The sequence below is a fragment of the Salmo trutta genome, chromosome 13 (genome assembly GCF_901001165.1).
Source record: "Salmo trutta chromosome 13, fSalTru1.1, whole genome shotgun sequence".
NCBI lineage: Eukaryota > Metazoa > Chordata > Actinopteri > Salmoniformes > Salmonidae > Salmo > Salmo trutta.
In genome coordinates, this window is record NC_042969.1 from 28,554,636 (window position 1) to 28,569,424 (window position 14,789).

Sequence of the window (14,789 nt, forward strand, 5' to 3'; positions counted from 1 at the left end):
GAGAAATGCATGACATGCACCAAATCCATTTCAGATTTGTCTGAAGGATTACAACAGAAAAAAAACGTGATATTTTGTGAAAACATGTTCCTTCTCTCTACAGTGACTAACTCTAGGACTGTTCTTTTTATGGCCATTGAAATAACCCTCTACACACTCTCTGAATAGATGTCTCTGTACCGAGTCAGACCATTCATACTGCCACTAATAACCTGCTGCTGGTAGAGCCTTCTGCGAAGAGGAATGCCAACCCCTGCCTTGATTGACTGACTGTGACTGTGTTGAAATGCTGCAGAACACACACACACACACTCTCAGCCGAAGGCCACTGAGAGACAGACAGACAGTAGAGGGTCAGTGAGTAAATGTGTGCAGGGTAATGTGCATTAGCTGTGTTTGTCTGCTATGGTCGTCTAAGGGCACCGCTCATACAACCTCCGCATGCATGGACACTAAATACAGCAGAACATTGGTATCAACCGAAAGCATGTGCTGTGTCCCAAATGGCACCATATTCCTTTTATACTGCACTACGTTTCCCTTTATAGCGCATTAGATAGGGAATAGGGTGCCATTTGGGACACCGTAATATGTAATGGTAATAACAACAATAATATGCTGGCTCACTGCTGGGACTTTATGATTCTCTCAATATCCCTCTCATCTGGTCAGTTTGTTAGATTGAAGTGTACATGATAAAGCTATAAAGTCTAGTACGCAAACTGCCTGCGTTCTCCATAATGGCTCTATTAAAATTACTTTTCTGTGTCCTACCTTAGTGCAGCTGTCGTATTTACGTGTGTGTGTGTGTGTGTGTGTCTGTGCCTGCTTGTTTGCATCTATGAGATGCAAACAAGCATCTTTTACGCTACTGCTACTCTGTTCATCATATATGCATAGTCACTTTAACCATATCTACCTGTACATACTACCTCAATCAGCCTGACTAACCGGTGTCTTTATGTAGCCTCACTACTTTTATAGCCTCGCTACTGTATATAGCCTGTCTTTTTACTGTTGTTTTATTTACTTACCCATTGTTCACCTAATACCTTTTTTGCACTATTGGTTAGAGCCTGTAAGTCAGCATTTCACTGTAAGGTGTACACCTGTTGTATTCGGCGCTGTCACGTCCTGACCAGTGAAAGAGGTCATTTGCCATAGTAGAGTGGTCAGGGTGTGGCAGGGGGGTTGTTTTGTAGGTATTTTGGGTTTTCTGTTTCTATGTGGGTTTGTTCTAGTTATCATTTTCTATGTGTTGGTTTTCATGTTCGGCCGGGTATGGTTTCCAATCAGAGGCAGGTGTCTTTCGTTGTCTCTGATTGGAAGCCATACTTAGGCAGCCTGTTTTTCCTTTGGGGTTGTGGGTAGTTGTTTTCCGTTCTAGTCTAGTGTACCTGACGGGACTGTGTTGGTTGTTTGTTATTTTGTCAAGTGTGTTCATTAAAAAGTCTTAAAATGAGTACTATCCACGCTGCGTCTTGGTCTCCATTTTACGACCCCTGTGACAGGCACACGTGACAAATAAACTTTGATTTGATTTGAGTGTATGTGGCTGTCTCTGTGTGTGTGTCTCCATCTCTTAGTCTTTCTGTGTGTGTCTAGGAGGTCTATAATCAAATGTTTCCACTCCGTGTCTGTGAGGAGTGGTTTCTATAGTAACCTGCTCAGTTCAGTGCACTGCATTAGCTAACAAATGGAGCAGAAAAATACACACTTCTCTTCTCTCTCCTTCACTCTCTCCTCTGAACATTCAACTGAGACATATGGACACCTGGTGTACTTCAGGGAGAAGGAGGGGAGGAGAGAGGACAGAGGAGGAAAGAGGGAGGAAAAGGGAGAGGAGAGGCAGAAGGGGAGAAGAGATGAGAGGGAGAAGGGATGTGAGGAGGGTGGAGAGAGAGATGAGTGGGGTGTAGGGAGTGGAGGGAGCAGGCCCATTAGGCATAAGAAGGAGAGAAGGGGGAGAGAAAGGAAGAGGAGGGAAAGAGAATACAGTTCTGGTTGATGGCGTTAAGAATAGCAGACCACAGAAAGTTTCATCGAAGAGGGCAGGCAGGGATCAATATAATAAGGGTTGCCTGTGGTTCTGGAACTTCTACTTGACAGACAGTCACAGTCGGAGGCTGAAGGTCAGAGCAGTCGACAGCACCACTTCCACTACCAATCACAAAGATCTGAGGCTAGAGTTCACTTTTTCTGTCTCCTGCTGTACATCAGTCTTTCTGTGTCTGTGTGACTGCTTCTGTCTGTACATCAGTCTTTCTGTCTCTGTGTGTGTGACTGCTTCTGCCTGGGTCTGATTCACCATGCAGACAGATTACCTGCTGTGGGCTTGAATCTGCCTTCTGTCTCTCTCCTTCTGTTTCTCTCTACTCTCTCTCCCCCCTCTCTCTGCCTTCTTTCTCCCTCACCCATCGCTCTGTCCTTTCTTTCTCTTCCCACCCCTCTCTCTCTGTCTCTCTCTCAATTCAATTTCAATTCAATTTAAGGTCTTTATTGGCATGGGAAACATATGTTTACATTGCCAAAGCCGGTGAAGTAATTAACAAACAAAAGTGAAATAAACAATAAAAATTAAACAGTAAACATTTCTCACAAAAGTTCCAAAAGAATAAAGACAAAAGGGAAGATAAATAAACATAGACATGGGTTGTATTTACAATGCTGTTTGTTCTTCACTGGTTGCCCTTTTCTTGTGGCAACAGGTCACAAATCTTGCTGCTGTGGGAAAATATGTCTCTCTAATATGGTCATACATTGGGCAGGAGGTTAGGAAGTGCAGCTCAGTTTCCACCTCATTTTGTGGGCAGTGTGCACATAGCCTGTCTTCTCTTGAGAGGCAGGTCTGCCTATGGCAGCCTTTCTCAATAGCAAGGCTATGCTCACTGAGTCTGTACATAGTCAAAGCTTTCCTTAAGTTTGGGTCAGTCACAGTGGTCAGGTATTCTGCCACTGTGTACTCTCTGTTTAGAGCCAAAAAGCATTCTAGTTTGCTCTGTTTTTTGTTAATTATTTCCAATGTGTTATTATTTTTTAGTTTTCTCATGATTTGGTTGGGTCTAACTGTGTTGCTGTCATGGGGCTCTGTGGGGTCGGTTTGTGTTTGTGAACAGAGCCCCAGGACCAGCTTGCTTAGGGGGCTCTTCTCCAGGTTCATCTCTCTGTAGGTGAAGGCTTTGTTATGGAAGGTTTGGGAATCGCTTCTTTTTAGGTGGTTGTAGAATTTAATGTCTCTTTTCTGGATTTTGATAATTAGCGGGTTTCGGCCTAATTCTGCTCTGCATGTATTATTTGGTGTTTTACGTTGTACACGGAGGATATTTTTGCAGAATTCTGCATGCAGTGTCTCAATATGGTGTTTGTCCCATTCTGTGAGTTCTTGGACGGACACCAGACCTCACAACCATAAAGGGCAATTTGTTCTATAACTGATCAAAGTATTTTTAGCAAGATCCTAATTGGTATGTCGAATTGTATGTTCCTTTTGATGGCATAGAAGGCCCTTCTTGCCTTTTCTCTCAGCTCGTTCACAGCTTTGTGGAAGTTACCTGTGGCGCTGATGTTTAGGCCGAGGTATGTCGAGTTTTTTGGGTGCTCTAGATGGAATTTGAATTTGTGATATATATGTTGAAGAGCGTGGGGCGTAAGCTGCATCCCTGTCCCAGCCCACGGCACTGTGGGAAGAACTGTGTGTGTTTTTTGCCAGTTTTAACCACACACTTGTTTGTGTACATGGATCTTATAATGTTGTATGTTTTTCCCACAACACCGCTTTCCATCAATTTGTATAGCAGACTCTCATGCCAAATTGAGTCAAAAGCTTTTTTGAAATCAACAAAGCATGAGAAGACTTTGCCTTTGTTTTGGTTTGTGTGTTTGTCAATTAGGGTGTGTAGGGTGAATACATGGTCTGTCGTACGGTAATTTGGTAAAAAGCCAATTTGACATTTGCTCAGTACATTGTTTTCACTGAGGAAATGTACAAGTCTGCTGTTAATGATAATGCAGAGGATTTTCCCAAGGTTGCTGTTGACGCATATCCCACGTTAGTTATTGGGGTCAAATTTGTCTCCACTTGTAACGTTTGTCGTCGGGAGACGAGGAAGCGGACCAAAACGCAGCTGGGAGCGAATACATGTTTATTTAACACACTAGAATTAAACATGTACACAAAATCAAGGAAAAACTGCCAATACGTTACGTGCTCAAATAACAGAGGCAACAACCCACAAACATCGTGGGGGAAAAGGAACTTAAATGTGATTCCCAATCAGACTTCACAAGCGACAGCTGTCTGATTGGGAAATCACCCCCGAGCCCAACATAGAAATAAAACACAAAGAAAGGCTATAACCAAAACATAGAAAATAAAGCATAGAAATGCCACACCCTGACCAAAATAGCAGAGTTCACCTGGTCAGGGCGTGACAGTACCCCCCCTCCAACGGAGCGTACTCCCGGCGCACCAAACTAAAGTCTATTAGGGGGGGGACCCGGGTGGGCGCCTCACCCTCGGTGGAGGCTCTGGCCCCGGGCGTGTTTCTCCCCCTGCCTCCACCCTAGCCCTACCCCTCTGGCCCGGACTGGACCACTGTGGAGCGGCATGCTCCGGCTCCGGAGCGGAGCCGTCGACCGGAACAGGATTGGGCACCGGTGGACCAGACACGGGCCGTGCCGGACTGTGGACACGCACCGTGGGCTTGGTGCGGGGAACAGGAACGGGCCGGACAGGACTGTGGACACGCACCGTGGGCTTGGTGCGGGGAACAGGGACGGGCCGGACAGGACTGTGGACACGCACCGTGGGCTTGGTGCGGGGAACAGGGACGGGCCGGACAGGACTGTGGACACGCACCGTTGGCTTGGTGCGGGGAACAGGGATGGGCCGGACAGGACTGGGGACACGCACCACTAACCTGGTGCGGGGAGCAGGGACGGGCCGGACAGGACTGGGGACACGCACCACTAACCTGGTGCGGGGAGCAGGGACGGGCCGGGCTGGGGACACGCACCACTAACTTGGTGCGGGGAGCAGGGACGGGCCGGACAGGACTGGGGACACGCACCACTAACCTGGTGCGGGGAGCAGGGACGGGCCGGACAGGACTGGGGACATGCACCACTGACTTGGTGCGGGGAGCAGGGACGGGCCGGACCGGACTGTGAACACGTACTGGTGACCTGAAGCGTGGAGCCGGTTTAGCCACTCGTCCTGGCTGGATGCCCATCCTAGCACGGCATGTGCTGGGCATGTCCACCGGACGCACTGGGCTGTGCGGGCGCACTGGCGACACAGCGCGCAACTCTGCATACCATGGCTTGTTGCGGGGAGCAGGGACGGGCCGGACAGGACTGGGTACACGCACCGTGGGCTTGGTGCGGGGAACAGGAACGGGCCAGACAGGACTGTGAACACGTACTGGTGACCTGAAGCGTGGAGCCGGTTTAGCCACTCGTCCTGGCTGGATGCCCATCCTAGCACGGCATGTGCTGGGCATGTCCACCGGACGCACCGGGCTGTGCGGGCGCACTGGCGACACAGCGCGCAACTCCGCATACCATGGCTCCTCCTCCAGATCTTCCCTCTGCAGGTCCTCAATCAAACGCCTCATCTCCTTCTCTTCCTCCGCCGTCATCCCCCACGAGAGCAGTGGTCTGGGCTCTTCCTCTGCCCTTCCGGACCACCCCATTAGCCCCCCCCCAAAATTTTCTTGGGGCTGTTTTCCGGGCCTCCTCGACCGCCGCCTGCGACTCCGTCTACCGGCTGGCTTTTCCTCCTCGACCTGGGAATCCGTCCACCAGGGTCCTTTCCCCGACATGATCTCCCAGGTCCAGAACTCCTTTCCCTCGCGAGCCCATCTCTCGCGCTCCTTTTCCTCCCGCTGCTTGGTCCTGGTTCGGTGGGTTGTTCTGTAACGTTTGTCGTCGGGAGACGAGGAAGCGGACCAAAACGCAGCTGGGAGCGAATACATGTTTATTTAACACACTAGAATTAAACATGTACACAAAATCAAGGAAAAACTGCCAATACGTTACGTGCTCAAATAACAGAGGCAACAACCCACAAACATCGTGGGGGAAAAGGAACTTAAATGTGATTCCCAATCAGACTTCACAAGCGACAGCTGTCTGATTGGGAAATCACCCCGAGCCCAACATAGAAATAAAACACAAAGAAAGGCTATAAAAAACATAGAAAATAAAGCATAGAAATGCCACACCCTGACCAAAATAGCAGAGTTCACCTGGTCAGGGCGTGACACCACTTTTGTGGATTGGGGTGATCAATCCTTGGTTCCAAATATTGAGGAAGATGCCAGAGCTGAAGATGATGTTAAAGAGTTTAAGTATAGCCAATTGGCATTTGTAGTCTGTATATTTAATAATTTCATTGAGGATACCATCAACACTACAGGCCTTTTTGGGTTGGAAGGTTTGTATTTTGTCCTGTAGTTCATTCAAGGTAATTGGAGAATCCAGTGGGTTCTGGTAGCCTTTAATAGTTTATTCTAAAATTTGTATTTGATCATGTATATGTTTTTGCTGTTTGTTCTTTGTTATAGGGCCAAAAAGATGGAGAAATGGTTTATCCATGCATCTCTATTTTGGATAGATAATTCTTCGTGTTGTTGTTTGTTTAGTGTGTTCCAATTTTCCCAGAAGTGGTTAGATTCTATGGATTCTTCAATTACATTGAGCTGATTTCTGACATGCTGTTCCTTCTTTTTCCGTAGTGTATTTCTGTATTGTTTTAGTGATTCACCATAGTGAAGTCATAAGCTCATGTTTTCTGGGTCTCTATGTTTTTGGTTGGATCGGTTTCTCAGTTTCTTTCTTAGGTTTTTGCATTCTTCATCAAACCATTTGTCATTGTTGTTCATTTTCTTAGGATATCTGCTTGACATTTTAAGATTTTATAGGGAAGCTGAGATGTCAAATATACTCTTAAGGTTTTCTATTGCTAAGTTTACACTTTCACTATTACAGTGAAACATTTTGTCCAGGAAGTTGTCTAGATGGGACTTAATTTGTTTTTGCCTAATAGTTTTTTGGTAGATTTCCACACTACTTTCCTTCTATGTATTGCAATTCTTAATATTATTCAGTTCCTTCCTTTGATGCCTCATGATTGAGCATAGCTCTGTTCTAGTAGTGTGATTTTGCTGTGATCTGATGTCAGAGGACTGACTGTGAACGCTCTATGAGACTTTGGGTTCAGGTCAGTGATAAAGTAGTCTACAGTTACTGCCAAGAGAATCGCTTCCTTTTAGGTGGTTGTAGAATTTAACGTCTCTTTTTTGAATTTGGATCATTAGCGGGTATCGGCCCAATTCTGCTCTGCATGCATTATTTGGTGTTTTACGTTGTACACTGAGGATATTTTTGCAGAATTCTGCATGCAGTCTCAATATGGTGTTTGTCCTACCAAAGGAGGCCCCTCGAAGCCTAACATTGACTATGTACATACCCAGCATCCAACAGAGCTGCATTTTTGTTGGTTATGTTGTCGTAGTTGTGTCTAAGGGGGCATATGGGGGAAGGAATGATGTCACCTCCAGGTAGGTATTTGTCCCCTTGTGTGCTGAGGGTGTCAGGTTCTTGTCCAGTTCTGGCATGTTGGTCGCCACAGACTAGTACATGTACATGTCCCTGGAAATTGTTGATCTCCCTCTCTAGGATGGAGAAGCTGTCATCGTTAAAGTATGGGGATTCTAGTGGGGGGATATAGGTAGCACACATGAGGACATTTTTCTCTGTTGAGATCATTTCCTTATTATTTTCTAGCCAGAAGTAAAATGTTCCTAGTTTGACTAATTTAATAGATTGAATTAGGTCTGCTCTTCTCCAAATTAGGATACCCCCTGAGTCTCTTCCCTGTATCACACCTGGTAGTTTGGTGGATGGGACTTCCAGCTCTCTATAACTTAGAGGGCAAACAGTGGGTCCGTCTCCTTGATACCATGTTTCTCTCTGTCTCTTTCTTTCTCTTTCTGTCTTTTTCTGTTTCTCTCTCTCTTTCTTTCTGTCTCTCTTTTTGTCTCTTTTTGTCTCTTTCTGTCTCTCTCTCTGGAGGTGGAGGGTCCGTCATGGTCTGGGGCGGTGTGTCACAAAAACATCGCACTGAGCTTGTTGTCATTGCAGGCAATCTCAATGCTGTGCGTTACAGGGGAGACATCCTCCTCCCTCATGTGGTACCCTTCCTACAGGCTCATCCTGACATGACCCTCCAGCATGACAATGCCACCAGCTATACTGCTCATTCTATGAGGGATTTCCTGCAAGACAGAAATGTCAGTGTTCTGCCAAGGCCAGCGAAGAGCCCGGATCTCAATCCTGTTGAGCACGTCTGGGACCTGTTGGATCGGAGTGTGAGGGCTAGGGCCAATCCCCCCAGAAATGTCCGGGAACTTGCAGGTGCCTTGGCGGAAGACTGGGGTAACATCTCACATCAAGAACTGGCAAATCTGGTGCAGTACATGTGGAGCAGATGCACTGCAGTACTTAATGCAGCTGGTGGCCACACCCGACTGTTACTTTTGATTTTGACCCCCCCTTTGTTCAGGGACACATTATTCAATTTCTGTTAGTCACATGTCTGTGGAACTTGTTCAGTTTATGTCTCAGTTGTTCAATCTTGTTATGTTCGTACAAATATTTACACATGTTAAGTTTGCTGAAAATAAGTTGACAGTGAGAGGAGTTCAAAAACAACCATGAATTTTGCTTTGTAAGATTCTGTAACACCTCAGAAGAGAGTCAGTAATTCTGTATCACAGAGCAGTGTTTTAGTTCTCAAGACCACATATTAAGTGTCTCGGTCTTGTCTCGGTGTCGGATACATTTGTACTAGGTATCAGACAGTGAGGACTCGTAATTCCTTCCCGAGACCAGCCAAGACCATCCGAGTGAAAAACTCATAACTATCAGCTTACATTCAGTTAGCACATAAAACCACTCTGCCAGGCCAAATATATACACTTCTTTTTTAAACATTAACATCTTAACAGCCTTTATAGCTATTATAGACAGGTTAGTACAGCGGTGAACCTATAGGTCTTCAGTGTGTGACAGGTTCAGTGGTGAACCTATAGGCCTTCAGTGTGACAGGTTAGTACAGTGGTGAACCTATAGGTATTCAGTGTGTGACAGGTTAGTATAGTGGTGAACCTATAGGTCTTCAGTGTGTGACAGGTTAGTACAGTGGTGAACCTATAGGTCTTCAGTGTGTGACAGGTTAGTACAGTGGTGAGCCTATAGGTCTTCAGTGTGTGACAGGTTAGTATAGTGGTGAACCTATAGGTCTTCAGTGTGTGACAGGTTAGTATAGTGGTGAACCTATAGGTCTTCAGTGTGTGACAGGTTAGTACAGTGGTGAACCTATAGGTTTTCAGTGTGACAGGTTAGTACAGTGGTGAACCTATAGGCCTTCAGTGTGACAGGTTAGTACAGTGGTGAACCTATAAACCTTCAGTGTGTGACAGGTTAGTATAGTGGTGAACCTATAGGTTTTCAGTGTGACAGGTTAGTACAGTGGTGAACCTATAGGCCTTCAGTGTGACAGGTTAGTACAGTGGTGAACCTATAAACCTTCAGTGTGTGACAGGTTAGTACAGTGGTGAACCTATAGGTTTTCAGTGTGACAGGTTAGTACAGTGGTGAACCTATAGGTCTTCAGTGTGACAGGTTAGTTCAGTGGTGAACCTATAGGCCTTCAGTGTGACAGGTTAGTACAGTGGTGAACCTATAGGCCTTCAGTGTGACAGGTTAGTACAGTGGTGAACCTATAGGTCTTCAGTGTGTGACAGGTTAGTACAGTGGTGAACCTATAGGCCTTCAGTGTGTGACAGGTTAGTACAGTGGTGAACCTATAGGCCTTCAGTGTGACAGGTTAGTACAGTGGTGAACCTATAGGCCTTCAGTGTGTGACAGGTTAGTACAGTGGTGATCCTATAGGTCTTCAGTGTGACAGGTTAGTACAGTGGTGAACCTATAAACCTTCACTGTGACATGTTAGTACAGTGGTGAACCTATAAACCTTCAGTGTGTGACAGGTTAGTACAGTGGTGAACCTATAGGTCTTCAGTGTGACAGGTTAGTACAGTGGTGAACCTATAAACCTTCACTGTGACTGGTTAGTACAGTGGTGAACCTATAAACCTTCAGTGTGTGACAGGTTAGTACAGTGGTGAACCTATAGGCCTTCACTGTGACAGGTTAGTACAGTGGTGAACCTATAAACCTTCACTGTGACAGGTTAGTACAGTGGTGAACCTATAGACCTTCAGTGTGTGACAGGTTAGTACAGTGGTGAACCTATAGGTCTTCAGTGTGTGACAGGTTAGTACAGTGGTGAACCTATAGGCCTTCAGTGTGACAGGTTAGTACAGTGGTGAACCTATAGGACTTCAGTGTGTGACAGGTTAGTACAGTGGTGAACCTATAGGTCTTCAGTGTGTGACAGGTTAGTACAGTGGTGAACCTATAGGTCTTCAGTGTGTGACAGGTTAGTACAGTGGTGAATCTATAGGTCTTCAGTGTGTGACAGGTTAGTACAGTGGTGAACCTATAAACCTTCACTGTGACAGGTTAGTACAGTGGTGAACCTATAAACCTTCAGTGTGTGACAGGTTAGTACAGTGGTGAACCTATAGGTCTTCAGTGTGTGACAGGTTAGTACAGTGGTGAACCTATAGGTCTTCAGTGTGACAGGTTAGTACAGTGGTGAACCTATAGCTCTTCAGTGTGTGACAGGTTAGTACAATGGTGAACCTATAGGCCTTCAGTGTGTGACAGGTTAGTACAGTGGTGAACCTATAGGCCTTCAGTGTGACAGGTTAGTACAGTGGTGAACCTATAGACCTTCAGTGTGTGACACGTTAGTACAGTGGTAATCCTATAGGTATTCAGTGTGTGACAGGTTAGTACAGTGGTGAACCTATAGGTCTTCAGTGTGACAGGTTAGTACAGTGGTGAACCTATAGGTCTTCAGTGTGTGACAGGTTAGTACAGTGGTGATCCTATAGGCCTTCAGTGTGACAGGTTAGTACAGTGGTGATCCTATAGGTCTTCAGTGTGTGACAGGTTAGTTCAGTGGTGAACCTATAGGTCTTCAGTGTGACAGGTTAGTACAGTGGTGAACCTATAGACCTTCAGTGTGTGACACGTTAGTACAGTGGTAATCCTATAGGTATTCAGTGTGTGACAGGTTAGTACAGTGGTGAACCTATAGGCCTTCAGTGTGTGACAGGTTAGTACAGTGGTGAACCTATAGGCCTTCAGTGTGTGACAGGTTAGTACAGTGGTGAACCTATAGGCCTTCAGTGTGTGACAGGTTAGTACAGTGGTGAACCTATAGGTCTTCAGTGTGTGACAGGTTAATACAGTGGTGAACCTATAGGTCTTCAGTGTGTGACAGGTTAGTACAGTGGTGAACCTATAGGTCTTCAGTGTGTGACAGGTTAGTACAGTGGTGATCCTATAGGTCTTCAGTGTGACAGGTTAGTACAGTGGTGAACCTATAGACCTTCAGTGTGTGACAGGTTAGTACAGTGGTGAACCTATAGGCCTTCAGTGTGTGACAGGTTAGTACAGTGGTGAACCTATAGGTCTTCAGTGTGACAGGTTAGTACAGTGGTGAACCTATAAACCTTCAGTGTGTGACAGGTTAGTACAGTGGTGAACCTATAGGTCTTCAGTGTGTGACAGGTTAGTACAGTGGTGAACCTATAGGTCTTCAGTGTGACAGGTTAGTACAGTGGTGAACCTATAGCTCTTTAGTGTGTGACATGTTAGTACAGTGGATGATCCTATAGGTCTTCAGTGTGACAGGTTAGTACAGTGGTGAACCTATAGACCTTCAGTGTGTGACAGGTTAGTACAGTGGTGAACCTATAAACCTTCAGTGTGTGACAGGTTAGTACAGTGGTGAACCTATAGGTCTTCAGTGTGTGACATGTTAGTACAGTGGATGATCCTATAGGTCTTCAGTGTGACAGGTTAGTACAGTGGTGAACCTATAGACCTTCAGTGTGTGACAGGTTAGTACAGTGATGAACCTATAAACTATCAGTGTGACAGGTTAGTACAGTGGTGAATCTATAGGTCTTCAGTGTGTGACAGGTTAGTACAGTGGTGATCCTATAGGTCTTCAGTGTGACAGGTTAGTACAGTGGTGATCCTATAGGTCTTCAGTGTGTGACAGGTTAGTACAGTGGTGAACCTATAGGTCTTCAGTGTGACAGGTTAGTACAGTGGTGAACCTATATACCTTCACTGTGACAGGTTAGTACAGTGGTGAACCTATAGGCCTTCAGTGTGACAGGTTAGTACAGTGGTGAACCTATAGGTCTTCAGTGTGTGACAGGTTAGTACAGTGGTGAACCTATAGGTCTTCAGTGTGTGACAGGTTAGTACAGTGGTGAATCTATAGGTCTTCAGTGTGTGACAGGTTAGTACAGTGGTGAACCTATAAACCTTCAGTGTGTGACAGGTTAGTACAGTGGTGATCCTATAGGCCTTCAGTGTGACAGGTTAGTACAGTGGTGAACCTATAGGCCTTCAGTGTGTGACAGGTTAGTACAGTGGTGAACCTATAGGTCTTCAGTGTGTGACAGGTTAGTACAGTGGTGAACCTATAGGTCTTCAGTGTGTGACAGGTTAGTACAGTGGTGAACCTATAGGCCTTCAGTGTGTGACAGGTTAGTACAGTGGAGAACATTCTGCTGCCTACAACATCCTCCAGCATGACCGGTTTGGCGGTGGGTCAGTCATGGTGTGGGGTGGCATTTCTTTGGGGGGCCGCACAGCCCTCCATGTGCTCGCCAGAGGTAGCCTGACTGCCATTAGGTACCGATATGAGATCCTCAGACCCCTTGTGAGACCATATGCTGGTGCGGTTGGCCCTGGGTTCCTCCTAATGCAAGACAATGCTAGACCTCATGTGGCTGGAGTGTGTCAGCAGTTCCTGCAAGAGGAAGGCATTGATGCTATGGACTGGCCCGCCCGTTCCCCAGACCTGAATCCAATTGAGCACGTCTGGGACATCATGTCTCGCTCCATCCACCAACGCCACGTTGCACCACAGACTGTCCAGGAGTTGGCGGATGCTTTAGTCCAGGTCTGGGAGGAGATCCCTCAGGAGACCATCCGCCACCTCATCAGGAGCATGCCCAGGCGTTGTAGGGAGGTCATACAGGCACGTGGAGGCCACACACACTACTGAGCCTAATTTTGACTTGTTTTAAGGACATTACATCAAGTTGGATGAGCCTGTAGTGTGGTTTTCCACTTTAAATTTGAGTGTGACTCCAAATCCAGACCTCCATGGGTTGATAAATTGGATTTCCATTGATTATTTTTGTGTGATTTTGTTGTCAGCACATTCAACTATGTAAAGAAAAAAGTATTTAATAAGATTATTTCATTCATTCAGATCTAGGATGTGTTATTTTAGTGTTCCCTTTATTTTTTTGAGCAGTGTATATTGACATGCGCGCAGCACACAGCCTAGTTTCAACTGAATATCATCGGCAGGCAGCAGGAGTGTTCAGCTCTCAGCTGGTTTAAGCAAGGAGCAGCTCACAGAAGAATGACAGTGGTTCTATTGTGTTCCACAGTGTTGAAGGGTTCCAGGGAAGTGGTTCTATTGTGTTCCACAGTGTTGAAGGGTTCCAGGGAAGTGGTTCTATTGTGTTCCACAGTGTTGAAGGGTTCCAGGGAGGTGGTTCTATTGTGTTCCACAGTGTTGAAGGGTTTCAGGGAAGTGGTTATATTGTGTTCCACAGTGTTGAAGGATTCCAGGGAGGTGGTTCTATTGTGTTCCACAGTGTTGAAGGGTTCCAGGGAGGTGGTTCTATTGTGTTCCACAGTGTTGAAGGGTTTCAGGGAAGTGGTTCTATTGTACTTCACAGCACGGGGGTCCAGGATTAACACAACTCTATCAGGGATTAAACCTAGACCTCTCCCTCAACCTTTCATTCTCTACTTAATACCTTTTCCTCCATCGTTACTTCTTTCTTTTCAAGCTGGGGCTGGGATAATAGCTTGCTCTGAAGGATTTGCCTTTTTCATTAAGAGATTGACCCTGGCATACTGTCATTCTCTTCCTGTTTTAGTTTAAACCAGGAATTACAATGTAGAGCCACTTCACTGCTTTGGCCTTTATACAGAACACTCTCATTATACAATTCTCCCTCTTTCTCTTGCACTGCTTCTCTCTCTCCTCTCTCTCTCTCTCTTCTCTCTCTCTCTCCTCTCTTTCTCCTCTCTCTCTCCTCTCTCGCTCTCCTTCTTTCTCCTCTCTCTACTTCTCACTCTCTCCTTTTCTCTGTCTCTCTCTTACACTCTCGCTGTAGCAAATAACTTATGCACCACAGATCTGATTGTGATTTTATCTCTCAGAATATTGATCTCTCACATTTCATATCTGAGTTATTTCTCTTTAAACTTCCGATTTCAGCTCCCTGCAGTATTAGCGTAACACCCAAGGTCATTTATTTGACCACTGAAGTAGTTGGTATTCTATGAACAGAAGCAAACTGGCCGTCATCTCTGTATCCCTCTATAGTCCTACACAATGGTTTTAAATCCAACATTGTGAGCTGTAGGAAACATATTTACTCAAATCTCCTCTTGAAAAAAGTAGCCTTCATATTTCTTTATTTCATCCTAAAAACATGAAACTAGAGAAAGTAATTGATTCCTCTAAATGTGTAACGTGTTTTTCTCTCTGTCCTGTGTGTCTGTCTGTCTGTCTTTCTTTCCGTCCATCCGTCTCTATATCCTCT

The 14,789-nt window shown here is 45.7% G+C and overlaps 1 protein-coding gene across 6 annotated transcripts in view; it reads left to right on the forward strand.

The window, feature by feature from the left end:
- The window catches only part of gria1a (glutamate receptor, ionotropic, AMPA 1a), a 160,802-nt gene that overhangs the window by 75,125 nt on the left and 70,888 nt on the right, over positions 1-14,789 (forward strand). The gene's annotated exons all lie outside the window — the stretch shown is intronic.